Below are 20813 nucleotides of genomic sequence, written 5' to 3'. Positions count from 1 at the left end.
TTCTCGTTGTTTTCTCGTATCAAGCATGGCTGATCTTGTCGGGTGGCAAAGTGATGCTGGTTTATCATGCTCCACGAAACTAGATAGTTTTACTGAATTCTTGTAGTTTCTCACTACAGTATCATAGGGTTAAAAATCGCAGGGTTAGAGATCGCATTGTTAAAGATCGCAGAGTTAAAGATCTCAGGGTTAAAGGTCGCAAGGTTAAAGATCGCAGGGTCAAGGACCGCAGAGATAAAGATTTCTTCGTTCAAGATAGCACAAATTCAAGATCATATGAATCTGGGTCGTATGTTTTAAGAAATGAGGTTTTTTAATACTTTTTTAAAACCAATTAATTGGAATAGGCTTGAAACCAAGTTGAAATCAAATTGATATTCTTTGGAAGCAGGTGTCATTTTATGCTTAGAATATATAAAACTCCTACAGATTAGTTGGCTTTCCCTCATTATTATCGTGAAAGAATCTATGATATGCATAAATATGCATAAAAAGATAACTGGTGATATACTGCTTCTCATGATTTTCGACGAGATTGGACAAGACTATCAATCTAAGAAAAAAGCGAAGTCCGTCCAAAGACGTAGTAATATGTAGCGTGTTCGGGTTCCGAAGACTTAGGCCAAGAAATACTGCAAGTTATCGTGTAGCTCTGATGTGCATCAAACTCAATTACCGACAGAATACAATTTACATAAAAGTTGGATATAACATGTAATTTTGGTTTCATCAATGAACATAGCATACACAAACTGTACAGACACAGCTAGACAACATAGTTACAGGACAGCAAATCAAAGTTATAAATTAACACATACTGACATGGCACCAAAACCCAGCTAGGGCCAGCATTACAAATACAAGGCTAGTATCACATACTTTGCATGCTGTGGAGTGTGATAATTGGTCTTCTAAAATCTCTCCTATCGATTTCGTTCTACATCAGCTAAGTTTGGCCAGATCATCAATAAAAAAGCTCTTTGGTTTACCTAACTCAGGAAATACTCTGCAATTTGGGCATGATCATGCGGCTAATTGCTTGAATGACACTTCTAGGCGTTTGAATCAACCTTAATCCAACAGTATACTAAAAGTTGAAACTCTCTCTTCAAGAGACAATTCATGATGAAACGATTTTTTATCCAGAAAAAAATGGAAATTTGTTTTGTCAGAAATAATCAGTCACGCAATAAAATTTTTCCCTGAAGCTGCTAATCTGAGTAATGAAAAGCAAATTCAAGAAAAAAACATGATTGATTGCATAATTTCTTTAGGAGAGCCAAGTGCCCGCTCCATATTAACTTCTTTCAAAATAATTAAAAAAACGTGGCTCCACAGCCTAAAGGGTTTCCCTTAAAAATCTTATGTATCTTGATTTATCTCTATTTGCCTTTGTTTATTGCTTTATCATTTTTATATAAAATTATGTAATTTTTTAGTTCACTCGTTTGCTTTTTCAACTTTTTACTCATTTGCTCATTTGCCTAAGTTCATAAATGTTGTGCAAAATTGCGAAATATGCTGCTGAAAACTGAGTTTTTTCATATAGCCTTAAAAAGCTAAAAGACAAAAAAGCCGCCCTAGCGCAATACTGCAGGAAAAATTTTGATAAAGGCACTCTCAATGACGAAAAGAAAAGAAACTTCTTAAATCCCATTGGTGAACAAAAAAATTCTAGTGTTAAATGAAGCAAATGCTCATTTAAACGAAAGTAACTTATTTCCAAGGTAGATAATTGCAAATCACCTTGTCTAATCACTGACTCATCTGTGTATTAGAGAAACTTTCTTATGCCGATGCTAAACTGTACTGCTGATGGTTATCTCGCCCATGGTTTCCGGTGCCAATGCTCCTTCTCCTTTCCGGTGTCTACTTCTCCTGGTAAAGATAATTTGAGACAAAGTCAGAGTAAGCAGATTTTTATTTCTTCAAATAGCAATCGTTCTATTTCAGTTAAACGTTAATGAAATGCCATGTAATAATAGAGATATTACATTGGTATCTACAAATAAACAATTAACTCAACCAGAATTCGTGAATGCGAAGGGGCTTTTCAGTGGCGGACCCAGACTACCGCCATTACCGCTCGAGCAGTAGTCAGATTAGTCAAAAATTTATAGAAACAAGGATCATTTTCATGTTTATCCTACTACTTTAATTAAACCATATTTAATTATTGAAAATATTTGATCGCGCTGCAAACCAAGCCTTTCTTCCTAGGAACATGCCTGAAATTTCCACAGAGACAGAAATATTTTTTAATCCTTATCGCTATGGAAATCGCGTGCCAAATACCGATCCACATGTTTGCAAATAGAAGGCTAGCATGGGGGATGATGAAATCATGGCTTGCTAGCTAGGGGGGTTGAGTCGGTGTAGAGTGGATTCGAGCTGCACTGAGCGGTAGTCAGCCTGCCTAAACCAATCAACTCGTCAGAAATCACTGCCAACCTGGGGGGATGCATACAAATTTTGTTGACAACCAATGAACATCCGAGTTGACTACCGCTCAGATGGGGAGTTGAGTAGTACTGCCGCTCAACACGGCTCAAACGTTACAAAAAGATGGGGGATGCCTACATATTATGCAAGTGGGCAAACTGTAACTTCAAAGTCAGGCCAACAATATTTGCCAAAAATATGATTCTTTGTTTAGTCAAAAGTTGCTCTCAATAATTGCAAATTTTATCTAGCTTTTTAAACTTGTAATTTCCAACAAGTCGATTTTCATAAGTGATTGTCCGACTAAATGCTAGTTTTAGGCGACACTTCAAAATTCTGCCAAATGTATCTTTTTTTCTAATTCTATTGTGTTCCTCGTTTAAATGCCGTAAATTTTTTTTAGAGTATCCATCCTCAGAATAGTGAATAAGATTATTTATTTCTTCTCAAGCTTGTTGTAAGGATACATGAAATTTCAGTAAAGCACCGCTTGTCTCTTGAAAATAGTCTACATAAGAAATTATAGAAAGCAATAATCATTTTAGAAAACCGGGTGTGTGACCAAGAAATGGGTGTGGTCTAAAGGGTGTGGTCAACCCTCTATCTCATTCCAGCGGTAGTCAGATTTTTGGCTGGATCCGCCACTGCTTTTACACATACATCATCGTAGCTACTAGCTTCAAAATTCAAATTACGAGTGATGTTAGGCTCTTTAATGTTATCGATGTAATCATCAAGGGAAGGTTTCAAACATTTTCTGTTTACCTTCCTATCAGTAACGTGATTTGTTTTATTTACATCGGCAATGGAAATGTTTTTTCCTAAAATCTTTGCCTGTTTTCTAAACTTTCAACCCTAATGCAATAACAATTGTTCTGTCGACAACCACTTTGCTGACTGGAAAAATCTAATGATACCTTATAAAAAGTGCAGAAAAATCAGCGGCAAGTTTCTTTTTATTTTCGCAACAATAGAGGACCTTTTCATAGCAATTATAGTTTGGTATCATTAACTCATGGAGCAGATATGCTTCGTGAACAGAACTAGCTACTGTAGTAGCTTTATGTTTATATCAGTAAACCAGATATGTTTCATCATCATTCGGTGACTGTTTCAATTAAGAAGTTTCGTCGTTACTCCTCTCCAGTAGTCACGATCTTCAGCTCCTCTTATGCACTGCTCAAAGTTTAACTTTGTCCATTCCATGATGTTCTTCATCCACGATTTACGGGGACGTCCCTTTGGTCTTTTACGGGGACGCCCCTTTGGCGCATACTTTTCCTTCCAGCAATATGTTTAATGCCTTGCAAAGATGAAATGGATAGAGCCAACTTCCTCTTTCTTGAAGAAGTTCCTAGCAGCTGGCAAACATTGAATTTTACATTGACTACTAGAAAAATGTTATTGGGGGCAGTGAGAAAGAATTTATTCATAAGGTCTTGATAAAGAAACCAGATTAAGATAACAAGATTCCTTTTTAAGTACTCTAAGGTCCTTAATAGAAATGGGGGTCTTGACAGTTGGGGGGGGGGGTCAGAAATTTTTCAAAAAATAAATAAGCGGAGGGGGGTGCTAGTTAGTGGGGGGAGTCGGAAATGTGAAAAATCTGAAAAATCACGAGATGATTCTTTTTTGGGTTAAATGAGATTTTCTTCTGAATACAATCCATAGCAAAATGACAATTATCACCATGTAATAATGCATTGTTGTATTACTAAAATGAGTAGGCTAATTATCATTGTGTACATCAGCCAGGCCTTGTAATTTTTTTCGGATGTTATACTACTTTTCTATGTTAAAACTTTTGTACAATGCAACCTCTTCATTTAAGAGAAACTTTACAGAAATTTCACACCTGAACAAAGGACAAATGAAAAAAGTGAAATGAATGATTTCATCTAAAAATTAATAAGCGGGGGGTCCAAATAAGCTCCGGTGGGGTCAGAAAGAAATCGAATAATTAATAAGCGTCCCCCCTTCTATTAAGGACCTTAGAGTACCCATTTCGACGATTCCATTCTACTACAAGAGATTTTTGCTTAAAATAGAACTATTATTACTGACAAGGTAAAGGACAGCAAAATATTTTTCGCTTGCATCAAATTTCAAAACTGTAAATAATTATATCCTTTCACGATTTTGAACTGCACAAAAATAGCACACATAAATAATTCTTCAATTAGGGACATTTTCTTTTTTTCATCAGGAATTAATTTTAACCCGCAATTTGTGCATATATCAAAATAAAAGAAGAGTATGAAATATTTACAAGGACAACTTTAACTCATAACAATTACACAACATGTAAACATTTGCCTTTTAACCAACAATCTTTTAAATTAGTAATGATGTGCCTGGTTGCTTCTACAGGTGCTTAATGCTTCTTAATTCATCATGTCCTGATATGAATTCTTTATTTAAACTGCTTCCATTATAAAAAACTCTAAAGACCTTCATTCTATTTGCATTTCAAAGCCACTTTAAATACATTTAGTAAAAAGAGTGAAACGCGTTGAAGGTTTACTTGCTTTAGCAACACTGAGTTAGTAAAATTCTTTGCCCTCGCGTTGCCGCTCAACAAACAATCCATTTGTAAAGCTTCTTCAAAACCCCAACAAATGCAAAGATTCTCTCATTAGAAGGACTAAGCTAATGCGAAAAAGCATCGTTTCCTAAAATGGTTTCCTATTGCTGTGGTTGCAGTTTGGCAGTACAAAATATAACATCTCTCAAAGCAAGCAATTACACCTGTGCAATTTTTAACATTGTCCTGGCAATACCAACCTCTTTGCTGAACTTTGCACTTATCATCGCAATTCTCAAGTCAAACGACAAAAAGCAGCCATGTCAGATAATGGTGCTAAATTTGGCACTTACCGACTTTAGTGCAGGTATATTTGGCATGCCAACAATTTTTTTCAGATTCCTCCATGTTGCTCTTCAAATAGACTCTTGCAATATTACGTATATAAGTCTGATCTTGGGGAGTATGCTTGGACACGTGTCTTTACAGGCAATAGTAGCAATAGCAATCGAAAGATACATATACGTCTTCAAACCCTTCATGCATAGCACAAGATTTACACCAAAACTAACTTATTTTATCGTATGTTGTGAATGGCTCTATTCAATAGCTCTAGTGACTTCCTATCGATTAATTAAAGATGCCAAACTAATTAATACGATTAAGGCTATTGTCTTAATATACACGTCCGTAATCATCGTTTATTGCTATACAAAGATATTTCTACGTTCTTGGGGAGTCCGTCGACAGATACAGACAGAAGCAGCGAGATTTGGGCAGCAGCATGTTACTCAAAAGGAGAGAAATCTTCTACTAATTGGTGGCTTCATAATCATTTCATTCTTCGTCTGCTACTCTTTTTATTTCGCAACATCCATACTAGAACTGATTGAATTCAAAAGGGACGTCTTTCATTATACCATCTGCTGGGCATGGACTTTTGCAATGGCAAATTCACTCTTCAATCCGTTGATATCCTGCATATTCAACTCTTTGATACGAAGAGATGTACTCAGAATACTAACTTGTGGATATAAACAAAGTTAAGGTACCCAAAGTTCCATTTAACTGTATAATAGTAATATTCTTGATTTTTTTTTGGAATTAGAAAGAACTGAATATATTATTCCAGAATGGTGGATACCAAAATAGCAATCCAGAGTGTAGAAGAATGGAGCACAGAATGCAAGTGAAAATTCAAGAGTGATTTTGACTTCGACTGTTATCCAGAGCGCATGCAATCGCTAACTAACTAAAGTAACGATTGCATACACGTTTTTCATTTATTTATAAGAAACCGGTTTATAAAAAAACTAGCATTAGGATGGCCGACAATTTAAGAACCTGTAGTACTAGGATCAAGAAAAATTATGGAACAATAAAATTTCCATTTTTAAAAGTGACACCGATGAGTACAGAGTTCCAGCTAGAGACTTTGTAACTTATATCGACTGTGTAGAAATGATTTTATTATAGATCGTTGTAACAAACGTTTTTTTGTAACAAACAATCGAGGTTTTTTCAAAAAAATTATTTTTTTTTATTTTTCTTTTGGAAAGATAACATACTTTGGATTTTGATCTGCGTTGGTTTATTCGTATGATCAGCTTCAAAGCAATAAGTTAACTTTAGGGCTCGAAAATAAGAAACCGACAAAGAAACTGTTAGTACTAACATTCACAAATATTTAAAGCCTTATTGCTGATCCAAGTTTTCTATAAATAAAATATCGTGTATCAAAGTTAATATTTTGAATATCCTAGTGATTTTAGCAAAAAAAATGTGTTTTTTTAAAATGGTATGGATTTTATGCTTTTCAGAAGCATGTTCAAAAAGAAACGTTTCAGAAAAATGGCTACAGTATTTTCAGTCTCCTTTTTGAATAGAAAATTTGGTTTTAGCTCGTAGTCACAGAAAGTTTTTCCTAACTTAAAGAATAAGTAAGACGTTGGTCATTCGACTAGCTTACATTTTCTTTCTGTATGTTATGCTCAGAGAGTTTAGCTACAGCCTGTGTTCTTCAGCAAGATCCTAATTTCAATATTCTAAGAATATATCAAAAGTCTAGAAAAATCTTCTTCGGGGGAAATCAAACATATTTGCATCTATACAGAAAGAGGGTGACGGCTCGACTATCAAGGTATGTATGACTCGCCTGAGTTTGTATCAGACCGACCAAATATGGCATGAAGATTTAGGCTTGGAGTGCTTCGCCCATGCACATTTGTCCAATCGAAACATTATTTTTTCATTGCAATTAAAGCTTTGAAACTTCAGATTGACAAATTTTTAAAATACGTCCTGCTGAACTTACCCTTCCTCTTGAAGCCAATTGAGGAGCTGCTTTTTGGATTACTGGAATTTTTTACGGTTATATTTATATAGTGCTGGCTTGTAAAACTAAATGACTAAAAAACTAAGGATTTGGATAATAGCACTGATAAAAAACCTTTACATATCTCACAAATCTTTATTGCTAAAATTTTTAATGTGGCGGATAGATACATTAAGAAATGTGTGACAGCAAAGTATTTTTGTCTGTGTCTAAATTTGACGGGCTATAGCTTATTCAGTCTAGTTTTTTGCTGACTTTAGTTGTGCAATGCAGCAATTACTTGTAGTATTTAATCACTGAGAGAAATGAGACTGGCGAACCACTTGCTGTCCACTTTTGATGCCGTTTGCTCTAGTTCAACTCAGACGGGTCATGGCGGACGGAAACTCTCGTAACGAAGCAAATAGGTTTTATTTCCTCCCCACAGATTTACTAGCCTTTTCAGATGTTTCAAAGCATCTTTTTATAAAAGTTGTTTGAACGATGGCCTTGAAACCTTCTGGATTGTGGACCAGGATATCAGAAAAGTTGTGTTAGGATAAATTTTGATAGGTTAAGATCTTAAAAGTAATCATCTTTTTAAAATCCTGTAATTGCTATTTAATAGAGAAATTCATGATTTTGGCACGAAATATTTCCGCATGAATCCATGGAAGAACAGTACTGGTTTTTATATCTGTTTATTTAAATTATCAACTGTATTAATTAACTTTCATTTGTAATTAGGATTTGTATAATTGATACTGAATGGATCTCGTGATTAAATAATCATTGAAAAAATGATCCGTAACTTTTCCCGCATCGCTGTTAAAGATGTGAAATCGACCTTAAGATCAGATGATTGAATTATAAATGAAAAATATAGCTTACGAAAAATATCTGAAAGAAAATCAGCTATGTGTTTCAGAAAATTTTCTTTTTCTCATTCTGGTTGTCATATCAACTGGATGATTCTAAGTAATCAACATAGCTACTATGGAAAGAAGTATAAATAAATCATATAAAGTGACATCTAAATATCAAAGGAAGCAAAACCAGTGAAAAAAAATTGACTTCAAGTTCTTCAGCACATATAGATAAACAGAAAGAGTTTAAAAGAAAGACAAGAAAGATCATTTTGATTATTCACTTCCTTTTTCTCACAAATCTGATGTTATGAAAGATAAAAGCTTGAAAGGAAGAAAAATTCAAGGGCCCACATGCAAAGTTTTACCGGGTCTACCGATTCCCGGTGGGTCACCACGCAGTTTATAGGAGTCTTCGTAACAAATGTTGATGCCCATGATCTTAAAGTTTTTCAATGTATGGATGTATAAAACTATGCTAACTTTTTTCATTATCGAAATGATGCCGAATTGCCAAATGATTCCAAATCTCCCGCTTTTGAAATGATGCCGGAGCAACGAGGCAGTGACTGTAGCTCTCAGCTACAAGAAGCAGTTTCAACGCGTACAAAGCTTGTGCCGCAAAACTAGAAATTACGACAAAAATAAACACTGGTCTTTTCGGTAGATTTTTTACGGTTTTCTAAAATAAAAAATACAAATCAATAGATGCTAATAGATACTGGAGCGATAAGATAACTAAACGAAAAATATTTATAAATTCAAGGAACACAAGGCATTGCCTAGTCAAACACTTAATTAGCGATGTAAACAATAACAAAAGAATTCAAAATAACTCTAAACTAATTCTTACGAACTCTTTGCCCTTGTTTAAAGAGAGTTTGGCGTCCATGCATAATTTTTGTATTGATCTTTTTCTCTGCTCTTCAACTTGATACTTTACCACTCTAAACCTTCCCTGATCCACGTTCAAAACCTTCCCCGCTCAAATTACTGCACCCGCCAACCTCTCATTCGTGAAACAAAACACTATATGTATACATCATGAAACTCTCTTGAGACAAAAACACAAAAAAGGGCTGATCCTTGAAGTACTGAAAACGGAAAAATTCACCAATACCCCCAAAAGCCATTGTGCGAACAATCAACGGAGCAGTTTGCATGACCCAATTCGTCAGCGATTGGAATGTCTTTCGTTCTTTTCGGGTATAGGCAGCGAATTCGCTAGCGAAATGTGGGAGTTTAAGGGAGTTCAACTTCCTAGCGAAACATGACTCCCCTATGAATGGAAAAATAGAGACACGCTCTGCGAATTAACTCAAGAATTCATTAAAATAGAGACCGGGCTTAACACGTTGCACGTACGACAATCAACTTTAAAAAAACAAAACTAGTAATGCTGCTTTTCCGGAAGAAAACTTTCTTCTTCAAATAATTACTTGTTGGCAAATCTCCCAATTCTGTTGCATAGGAATTTTAGTTTTATTTGCTTAGGAATATCTTTTTGGAAACATTTGCGAACAGTGAACATCTCGAAGCTTTTATTTTCAAGTGGCAAGCTGCTTTGATGTACCCAAAGAAAGATTGTATCTACAGAAATTGCAGGAGTCTTAAAGGCAATCGACAAATACTTAAGCTATCTTTCAAACAAAAGGTGACCAACCAGTGAGCGTGATTCCATTCGCACGCTCATTGATTGGCTAATAGTAAAAGCTTTTGATTGACAGGTGGCTTGAGCCACTTCTATACATATCGATTGCATTTAAGTAAATCAGATGGCTAGAATTTCCCGATAGACTTAGCAAAATCCCGAAAACAGGCATAAATGAAACCTGACCAATGGTGATCTTTTCACATTTTGAAAACCGGGTTAGCATTCGCCCTGGCACCCGTCTACATGTGCATTTTAGATAAAACAGTTTACCGTTCTCTCTATGCTTTGAAGTGGAAATAACGTGTAAAGATTAGAAGAAGATAGTGGGGAGAGGCAAACAAGGCTGCCTATTAGTTAAGTAAAAGTGACAAAATTCTTTTTATGATAATATTTACAATACATTCTCTCGGATTTATTTTGCCAAGCAGCCCTATAAACTTTTTGCAGATGCTGCATAAGCAAGAAATTGCTGACACATTTATATGTTTGCTTAGAAATTTTCATAGTTGCAGATGAGATAATTTTTGAAACGACTATAGTCAAGAATATATGTCGAGCATACTTTCTTAATATACTCTCTAGCTTTCTTGCTCTCTTCTGCGGTACCGGCAATGGAAGAATCGATTGCAAAGTGCACATTTTAATACAGTTTGCTTTGGTACATTTTCAAAAGTAACTAGCATTTTCATGATTTCTCTTGCACTGATTTTTTGCATGAGAGGCGGAAATTGCAAGGATGTGGGGAGAATACGAGCGCTTCTGCAACAGTTCAGAGCAAGCAATAGGGTTTGCAGCGCGTGCAAAATAGTTAGAAAGTTGAAATAAAAAAGGAAACTTTCGAAATAGACAGTCATCAACACAACATCTAACGACTTTATCGACAGAAATACGAGCATTAGACCTTGTTTACAAGGGACTCATCCAGGCCGGTATCGATCCAGGCCGGTATCGATCCAGGCCGGTATCGATCCAGGCCGGTATCGATCCAGGCCGGTATCGATCCAGGCCGGTATCGATCCAGGCCGGTATCGATCCAGGCCGGTATCGATCCAGGCCGGTATCGATCCAGGTAGGTATCGATCCAGACCGGTATCGATCCAGACCGGACCGGTATCGATTAAGGCCGGTATCGATACAAGCCGGTATCGATACAGGCTGGTGTCGATCCCAAACTGGTATGAATAAGTCTTTCGCTTACACAGAAACAATCAGGATGGATCAGCTTTCCCTGCTAATTTGAGTTCCCTTTGGAGAGTGTTCCAGTTTTAGATTGAACCTGTCTTGTGCAAACGCCCGAAAGTATTTAACTACAATTCTAAAAAACTACAAATAATCTAATTTGATTGGAAACACCCAAACGTCATTAATTTGAAAACCCTTTGTCTTATCGGTCTATTAAAAATACATGATATCATAGGATTGAAAAGTGAATTTGACAGCAATAACATCATTCCCCAACATTCAGTATATTTCAAAATACCGCTTTTAGTTCCAACCAATCTCAAAACTACAGTTACGAAATGAAACGTATAGCAAGAAAAGAGTGAAATAATTATAAACCCGCCAACGAGAAGTAGATTTCTTTCTTTTCCAGTAATACCCCGCTGCCCATATCGTTCTGCCTCTGTTTGGACTTGTCTGCGAATTTTTCTGGCACGAATTAATATCTTGATGTAACAGAACACAATTACAGCAGCAGAAGCAACGATAATTAACGCGCTACACCAGAACCACAAGAAATGAAGCTTAATCCACCAATAAGCTGTTAACCAAATTATCGATAGCAGCCAAATACACAATATACCAATAGCAGTCGCTCTTGACGTCACAGAAGAATTATACGGGTTGAAGATATGTATGTATCTTTCTACCGATATTGCTGTAATTAGAAACAAAGAAGCGAATGCAAAAACAAATCCAGCTTCAGATACATACTTGACAACAGAACAAGAATTCTTGAGTGTGGCAATAAAAAAATATTTAACAGAGAATGCTGGCATGCAATACAGACCGGCAGCAAAGTCAGTAAATGCCAAATTCAGAACAAGCATCTGACATGGCTCTTTGCATTCGTTTGATGACAGAATTGCGATGATTAGAGCAAGATTCAACAATGTGGTCGGTATCGCGAGACCAAGAATGGATCCAGCACAGACTTTAATATTTTCAATGTAGGAAGCTTTGTTAAATAATTTTTCATCAAAATCATTGCAGGTAACATTCATCTTAGTGTCTGTCGTCTGAGAGAAATTCTGTAGATTGGTATGTTTTACAGAACTTGCTTTGGTTTATTGTCTCTCTTTAAAGTTCATTCTTAGCTTGGCATAGAAGAAATATCTGCAGAAACTAGTCTCTCAATAGACTGGTAGCAGCCGCATTATTAACAAACCGACTTGCAAAGCTTGACTGTCTTCCAACTGCGTCAAGAATTTCTTTCCACAACTATTATAATCATATGGCAAGCTACAACACCTGTTTGAAAACAAGAGATACTGACGACAGAAATATATTGTCTCACGACAGCTGCCTTGTTTTGAGTCTCATAGATTGATTCATTAATTCCTAAAGATTTTGATACGTTCCAAAGAAATATCCCAGTATTTTGAACACAATACCAGGAGATTCATTTCCATTTGAAAGCAGTTACACATTTGAGCCATCAGCAATCAAACACTATTTTAATGATTCATATTTACTTTAGCTAAATGAATCATATTTGCTAAGGCCATGTATCGAATGCTACCTTCAGATCAAAGATGACACTTAGTAATGATTATGATGAATGAATCTATTCATCCATGGTAAAAACCTTTACTTGAAATAAGAAGATGCGTCTAAACATTTATATTGATAATATCATTATCAACCTTTATCATAACTAAGTGTAAACCTATTTTATATTGCAACGATATTATATTTGAAGATTACACAAAATATAGGAAGCATAGCATACTAAAGTATTATATTATTTTTATAGTGCTCTTTGGAGTAAAAAGGTAAGAAAATGACCAAAGAAGGTATGCAGAAAAGTTTCATCCTAGGTTAGATCGAAAGTAATGTGAGAGAAAGAATGACGCATTTGGTTGACCCTTATTTCTATAAACATTTGTCATAGGTAAATTTAAATTTCACATCGAGGCTGTATTTTAGGTAGGCTCTTTTTTTATAAGAACAATTTTATAAGAACACGAGCCTCAAAACTGGTCAAAAATTAAGAACAAATTAAGAACAAGCTGAGGCTGAGTATCTGCAAAATGCAGATTTGAACAACGTTTTTTCTCAAAATCAGCGATGTATGGGTGCTTTTTCGGTGAATATTCAAATTTGTCAGCAAATCAAGGCTGTCTCACTCACTTTGTTGGCAAATGAGGCCTGAACACCTCCTTAGAGCGAAAAAGCTAGCAATTGCACTGCTTACACCCTCTTAATTTAAGAACAAATTAAGAACAATCCAGCTTCAGATTTTCGAAAAAATTAAGAACAGTCAGCTTGAACTTAAATTTACTGATTCTTTTAAAAAAAAGAGTGTAGTATATTTACGTCATGTGCTTTCATATTCCATAATTTGTTGCTGCTTAGTAAATAACTTGGCATTTAGAGCTATACCTAACTAGCTCGCAGTTGTTATAGCATTCAGAGTTGTAATGCGTGAATATCATCATTCCCAAACATTCCTTATGATTGAAAATACCGCTCTCAATTCCAACCAATTTCGAAACGGCAGTTACGAAATGAAACGCATAGCAAGCAAAAAACGAAATAATTATGAACCCGCCAATGAGAAGTAGATTTCTTTCTTTTCCAGTAATACCCCGCTGCCCATATCGTTCTGCTTCTGTTTGGACTTGTCTGCGAATTTTTCTGGCACGAACTATTATCCAATTACAGCATGTAACAGAACACAATTACAGCAGAAGAACCAGTGACAATTGATAAAGAGCACAAGCACCACACAGATAGCTGTTTTATCTACCAAAAAGCTGTGAACCAAAATATTGACGAAACCCAAATCATAGTATACCAACAGCTACTACTTTTGACGTCAAACTGGTGTTATAGGGGTTGACGATATGTATGAATCTTTTTACAGATAAAGCTGTAACTAAAAACAAAGAAGCGAATGCAAAAACAAATCCAGCTTCAAATAAATATTTGACAAAAGAACAAGAATTCTTGAGTGTGGCAATGAAAAAATATCTAACAAAGAGTGCTGGCATGCAATACAGGCCGGCAGCAAAGTCAGCAAAGTCAACACAAGCATCTGTCATGGCGGTTTGCACTCGCTTGACGACAGAATTGCTATGATTAGAGCATCATTAAGCAATATAGTGGGTATCGCGAGGACAAGACTGAATCCGACACAAGCGTAAATGTTTTCTATGCACCAAGCTGTGTTAAGTAATTTGACATTAATATCATTGCAGTTGACATTCATGTCAGAGTCCGGGAACTTTGTAACAAAACGCCAGATAATGTAAGAAAGCATTATTCCGGAAGTTTATTCAACCTTTTATGAATGCCTTAAACTGTAAAAGCTGTTCTGTGCTGTTTGGGACAGAATTTATTTCTGCAATGCTTCATCATGCAATCAGCAGGTACATTTTTAAAAAACCAAATGTGCAATACCTGCTGTTGTGACTTGGGCGGGTGTGTACAGAGAGACACATGTTTTCTAACAAAGAGATATATATTTATGATGATTATACGTAATTATTTATACTCAAGAGAGAGAACGCGCTAAAAACTTTTTCAGTTGCTACGTGAATAAAGTAGCAAGTTTCTGCACCTGTTTTACAATATTGGATTCAACAACGAGCAAAATTTATTGTCATCAGATCAGCTGCTTCCTTGATTTATTTAAAACGAGACAAAACTTTTCCCTAAATTTCCATTTTTTCAGATGAAATATTGTTTTCTAATCCCACTTGAAAACACCACCAGAGGTTGTGCTTTCATCATTGGCAAAAGCGGCATTGGATTACAAAGAAAATCATCAACCACAAAAGTTATGAATTAATCGAGCTTTAAGTAAAATACTTTATGGGCCTAAGTTATACAAATCGATATAAGCCAAGAATAAAGCAATTTCCTTTATTAAGCTCAACTTAAACTTAATGGTTTAAAAATATTGGACATTGAACATACATTGAACATACATACATCGAACAAACATACATTGAACATTAAATCGATGGATGGAAAAAACTTTATTTTCAAAGTTAAGAGGAAACATCAACTTTGCTTGAAAGTTAAATGCGTACTAGTCTGGTTCCTTTTAACAAAATATATTGTCTTCAAAGGAGAATTCAAAAAAAATACCTAGGACGTAGTTGTTAGGCTATTTTTGGCAATGTTCAGCATTTTTAAGTGGCTTTTGAATGAACAAAGCATAATCAAATCACCAAAAGCAGAAAACCATTCTGGAAAAGCTTCTTCGAAATCAGCTTTATTTATATTGTATGAATATTTCACTAAAAGCGAAAACTGAAATTATACTCAGAATGAAATTATGAAAACTTTTTTGTAATAAAAAAATTAGCCATGGCCTGGAAAGACAACGATTTTGAAACAAAGTTAAGATTTTCGTCTGATACTCTTAAGAGTGCATAACGTCAGAACATAGACCATAAACATATACCATAATTCAAATTGCTTATATATAAAAATTTCTTCGTTTAGAGTTTTAAATCTATGTTCTGACGTTTCTAATTATTTATCTAATGGTTTCAAATCGAAGTAATATATAGTTATTTATAAACGTTTTCGCCAATAAAGCAAGGGATTTAAATTTTTTATTTCATGAAACAGCAATGAATAAAACTTTTAACAAAATGATTGCACATTTTTCTCTTTAAGAGTAATTCAATCTTTAAAATTTCTTGCGATAACGTCATTTTAGTTACTATTAGGAAATGCAGGGGCGGATGCAGAAAAAAATCTGACATGATCCTGTGTGCATAGGATCTGATGCAAGATCCTACATAAGGATCCTGTAAGACAAACACAACTTAAGATCTTACACAGGATCCTACCAAAAATCTTACAGGATTTTAAAACAGGATCTTGAATGGGATTTTGCTAGGATCCAGAATGACATTGTAAGATCTTACAAGAACTAGATTAGGATCTTAAATTAGAATACTAGATTAGGAGATTAAGACAATTCCAAGATCCTATTGGATTGTGACATGGATCCTGTCAGGATCTTGAATATAAAGATAGGATCCTGTACAAAGTCAAACAGGATCCTGTTACATTCTGACCAGGATCCTTCCAGCATCTTCAATCCTAAATGTTTAGGATCCTATACAAGATCTTACATAAGGATCCTGTAGGAGATAAACAACTGAAGATCTTACACAGGATCCTACCAAAAATCTTACAGAATTCTAAAACAGGATCTTGAATAGGATCTTGCTAGGATCCATAGTGACATTGCAGGATCTTAAAAGAACTAGATTAGGATCTTACACATAACGATTCCAAGATCCTATTTGATTGTGACATGGATCCTGCCAGGATCTTGAATATAACGATAGAATCCTGTAGAATCTTAAAGAGGATCCTGTTACATTCTGACCAGGATCCTACCAACATCTTGAATCCTAAGCGGTGGTGTAGTGCTATCAAAATAACAAGGGGGGCTCTTGCACAAAAAGTTGCAAAAAACAATAGAAAAATATAAATTTGCCATGTTTTTGGCATTAACAAGGGGGCTCAGCCCCTAGCACTACACCCCTGATCCTAAGTGTATATCAATCGATTTCGTGGAATTTTGATGCAGCAAAGCGCAATAAAAACAAAATATATGATCATATCAATCTCTGATGTATATAAATACCACACCCTTTAGTTTAGCTTTTTCAAATACATTTCAGAATTATTTCTTCATGTCACTTTCATGTATTGGCTTAAATCGATTTACTATTTTTAGGCATACTCTTTTTAAGTTGAATTAATTCCATTTTTAAAATGGAACTTATTACTTTATGTGGCCCCTTAGATGCTAGACATTGATTCTCTGTTGCAGTTTGCCCCCTCTTTCCAGAGGCGTCGGCATAGGGGGGTACGGTGGGGGTGTGGTATCCCAACAATTTGTTGGTCGGCACAGTAAGGATTTTTGCTGGGCACTCGCTCTGCAACCTTTTTGCAACATTTCTGTGTAGTTGAACTATCAAAGTATGGCACTAGAGTATAAACTTTGAAACAGAAAGGAATAGAAGCAGCATGCAAGAGTATTTATCTTTTGACCACACCCTTAAAGAATGAAACGCGCCCTTTTTTGTCGGCAAAAATCGCCTCTTCATCCCTCTAAACAATTTTCTTGGCTACACTCCTGCCTCTTCCCCAACTCTTGGGGGCCCTGGGCATGTTCAGGCTATCAATTTTCTTTTTAAGGTTCAAAAAGTTTGAAGTTTATCTAAAAGGCATAAAATTCGTCCGCCATAATTAAAGCATCAGTTTTATAACGGAGCAGCTTTCCATTTTAGCACTGCACAAAACCGTTTTGTCATTGCACAAATTGGTTATCATTGCACCCCAAATTAGATATGCTGTCGGGTAAATATGGTTATAGAAAACGATGTTGAACTGGAAAGAATATTTTTCAAATAACTTGTTTTCGACTTATTCAAAATCAGGGACTTTCAAGGGGTGATCGTGCTGTAACCGGTGTTCTGGTAGGTACGGGGATTCATAAACTGTGATAACCATCGCTAATGAAGTGAATTGTCGCATGCCTTTTTTACCAACCAATCAGAGGACACTTGGCAGTCCAGCGGGTCACATTTTGAACGAGACAATCTGTTGGTGGAAAACAGAAGAAAGACTTGCAAAATGCGACCCGCTGTAAAACGCGACCAGAGATGCAAAATGCTGAACATCTGTCAGGCGCTTTTTCCAAAAAGTCAAGATTGAAAGCAAAAGAATCGAGAAGAATGGATCCAGCCCAGCAGGTAAATGAATATTCTTCTTTGGTACTGTGCTAGACCAGAGATTATTTTAAAAAAATTAGAGTCTGACCTAAAACTGCTGCTAGAACATGTAAAGGCCAAGAAGGCTAATTTTAGGAAACACTTTAAATGAGTAGATTTTGTGTGAACCTTGAAAATTTCACTTTAAAATTTCAAATTGCTCAAAAACTGTTTCAAACCGCCAACAGCCAATTTGCTACAAAGTTTAGAAATCTTTGTATCGTTTTAAATGTTCTTAGTGGGCCAAGTTTTTACATCACAAAAGCTAACATGCGCATTTTTCATAAGAAACTAAGCAAACTACCAGTTAAAATTTTCTTAACTTTATTAATGAATTTATTATTGAAAGTTTGCTTCAATACCAAGAACTAAAAAGCTACTTTATGGGAAAAAACACAAACAAACGCAACAGAATATCAAACGTAACAAACACCTAATCAGTTGTAAGGAGTTATATTCTTTCTATTATCTATGAAAATTTAACCACAAATAGGTTTCTTATCGACTAAAAGAACTAAATTTCGAGCAGCTTCTTAAAGTTGGGGGTGATGAATACTATTTTTTAATTTTTTGGCCATCTTTGGGCTCGTTCTTATGGAAAATCTGTAAAAAACTACTAAAAAAATGCTATTCAGAGAATCATTTTCTGGCGCCTCATTAGTTTCATGACGCACATCCAAGAGGCTTTCTCTTTTAAAATAAAGAGCTGGCACAAATCTTTCAACCCACTGCCAAAATTGGGGCTGTTCCAAATGCCGACAAGCTAAATTCCACTCAATTATCTAGATGACACCCCATTACTAGAAATCACATTGAATTCCAATTTGTTTTGTTTCTGTCAAACAATCGGTTGCAAGGAAATGGTTGCAGTCTTCTTGAAAGGCTTGATAGCGCAGACCCAGGTCATAAATACTTATAAGCAAATGCCACCATGCTACTTTTAATATGATCGTGCATTTCATAAATAATTCAGGCGCAGTGAGAGTCAAAATTCGTATTAGGAGGTTGTCGATAGACAATATTTCCTTAAAATCTCGACAGAGTAGCAAAATTTCGTACACATTTTCCGACAATGAGATGCTTCAGGGGGGCTGTAGCTTCCCTGACTTCAAGGAAAATGCTTTACACAAATGTCATAACGTTTTCAGCTTATTTCAAACAAATATTAGCTTTCTTCTATATGAAAAAAGCGTTTAGAACATCTACTTCATAAAAGACTGTAACTGAAAGTCTCAGTCCTCCAGGCTATGATAATTTTGTTGATAAAAAGGGGATTCTGACTTTTTTGTCTGTAAAAACGATTTTTTTTAGTTTACAAAAGAAAACAAACAAGTAATGTTCTGTGGAGATTTCAACCTTGGATTGTCAAGGTACGAAGATCTACCTCCTGGTCCCAGCAAGATATACAATTATAGCGATTTTACAATATTTTCGGTTATGGCATGATTTGTCTTCAATCTACTATTTCCTTTGGCTGAAAGATTTTACGATTTTTGCAAGAAAGTCATATCTTTGGCCATAATACCAAGAGGTTGCGAAAAGCAACATTTGTTGATGTTAAGAATCAATTGATGATGTTGATAAACTGAAATCGGTTCATAAAGCGTTCTACCATACTATGATTGAAGACAAAATAGTAGATTGAAGACAAATCATGCCATAACCGAAAATATTTTAAAATCGCTATAATTGTATATCTTGACGGGACCAGGTATAGCGGTACATTATTATATTCAAAATATATAGGATTATAGTAGGGATAATACTGTAATGAAGTTCATAAATGCAAATAAAAGTTTGTTTGCCATGTAAACATGCAAAAACAAGAGTTCAGTGGCCCCCTTTGGTCCGTTGCACCATCCTTTCTTGTACTTGATGGAAAGAGGGCATGGCTATGCAAAACAGTCACCCTTCTGCGAGATTTTCATCGTAAGACATTTCAAGACTTAATTTTACAATGTAAAATTAAAACCAATTTCAAATCCTTATGATTCATCTGGAACCTTCTATTTTTTGAAATTTTAAATCTTTTCTCATTCTAGGTGCTTTCAATGCAGTTTAAAGAGAGTAAAATACAGCAAAGCAGAGTGAGGTTATAAACAGAACAATTAAACAGAAATGTCTTGACAAACTAGTAAATTAAGCATAGTTGATGAAGATGTAGTATACAAAGATTGTGACTTTATCAAATGTGAATCACATGAAACTTGATTTGCTCTCTACAGATCTACTTCTTGAACTCTTATTTGGTAGAAGGTCCTACAATATCCTTTATTAGGATCCTGAACAGATCATATACAGGATCCTGATTAGATCATATACAGGATCCTGATTAGATCATATACAGGATCCTGATAAGATCATATAAAGGATCCTGAACAGATCATATACAGGATCCTGATTAGATCATATACAGGATCCTGATTAGATCATATACAGGATCCTGCAAGATTTTTCACTAAGGTTCAAAAAATACATAGGATCCTATTAAGATCTTTTAAGGAATACTTTTATTCTTATCAGGATCCTGTAAGATCTTATTAAGATCCCATAGGATCCTATAAGATCCTATAGGATCTTGTACAGAATCTTGCACAAGATCCTGTAGGATCCTTTACCAATATCCTGTGAGGATCCTGCGAGGATCCTATACAGGATCCTGCAAGATTTTTCACCGGGGTAAAAACAGCCATTTAAAGAAAGGAATAATAGTTCTATTTATACAATGATATTATTTAACAATCAAATACTGTGTTTAGTGTAGAAATTTTCAATGCAATATCCACCCAAATGTTTGACTTCAACACCAAATACTTTAGGGACTCAGAGCTTTTCTACTATTTATTTTGTGCATTCGCCTTTCTATCTAAACTGCTGTGTGATGTGCCTTAAAACAGGACCAAAAATACAAATTAGGTCAATAAACATCATACAATTTTAGTATTTTCAGGTGTTGGTAAAACAACAAATGTAACAGTTCTAATTCAAAACAATTCATTGTCTTTCCATAACAAGAACGTCATAAATATATTACAAATTT

The 20813-nt window shown here is 35.3% G+C and overlaps 1 long non-coding RNA gene across 1 annotated transcript; it reads left to right on the top strand.

Moving 5' to 3' along the window:
* The first annotated feature begins 16562 nt into the window (after positions 1-16562).
* LOC135694190 (uncharacterized) lies at positions 16563-19950 on the top strand. The gene is made up of 3 exons (XR_016144263.1): positions 16563-17755; positions 19085-19143; positions 19816-19950. It is a non-coding gene; the product is annotated as an uncharacterized LOC135694190 (long non-coding RNA).
* The last annotated feature ends 863 nt before the right edge of the window (positions 19951-20813 follow it).

This window comes from Rhopilema esculentum, chromosome 11 (genome assembly GCF_057945365.1).
Source record: "Rhopilema esculentum isolate cy_ngs chromosome 11, ASM5794536v1, whole genome shotgun sequence".
Lineage (NCBI taxonomy): Eukaryota > Metazoa > Cnidaria > Scyphozoa > Rhizostomeae > Rhizostomatidae > Rhopilema > Rhopilema esculentum.
Note: the sequence above shows the minus strand (reverse complement) of the source record. Positions and strands in the feature narration are given on the sequence as shown.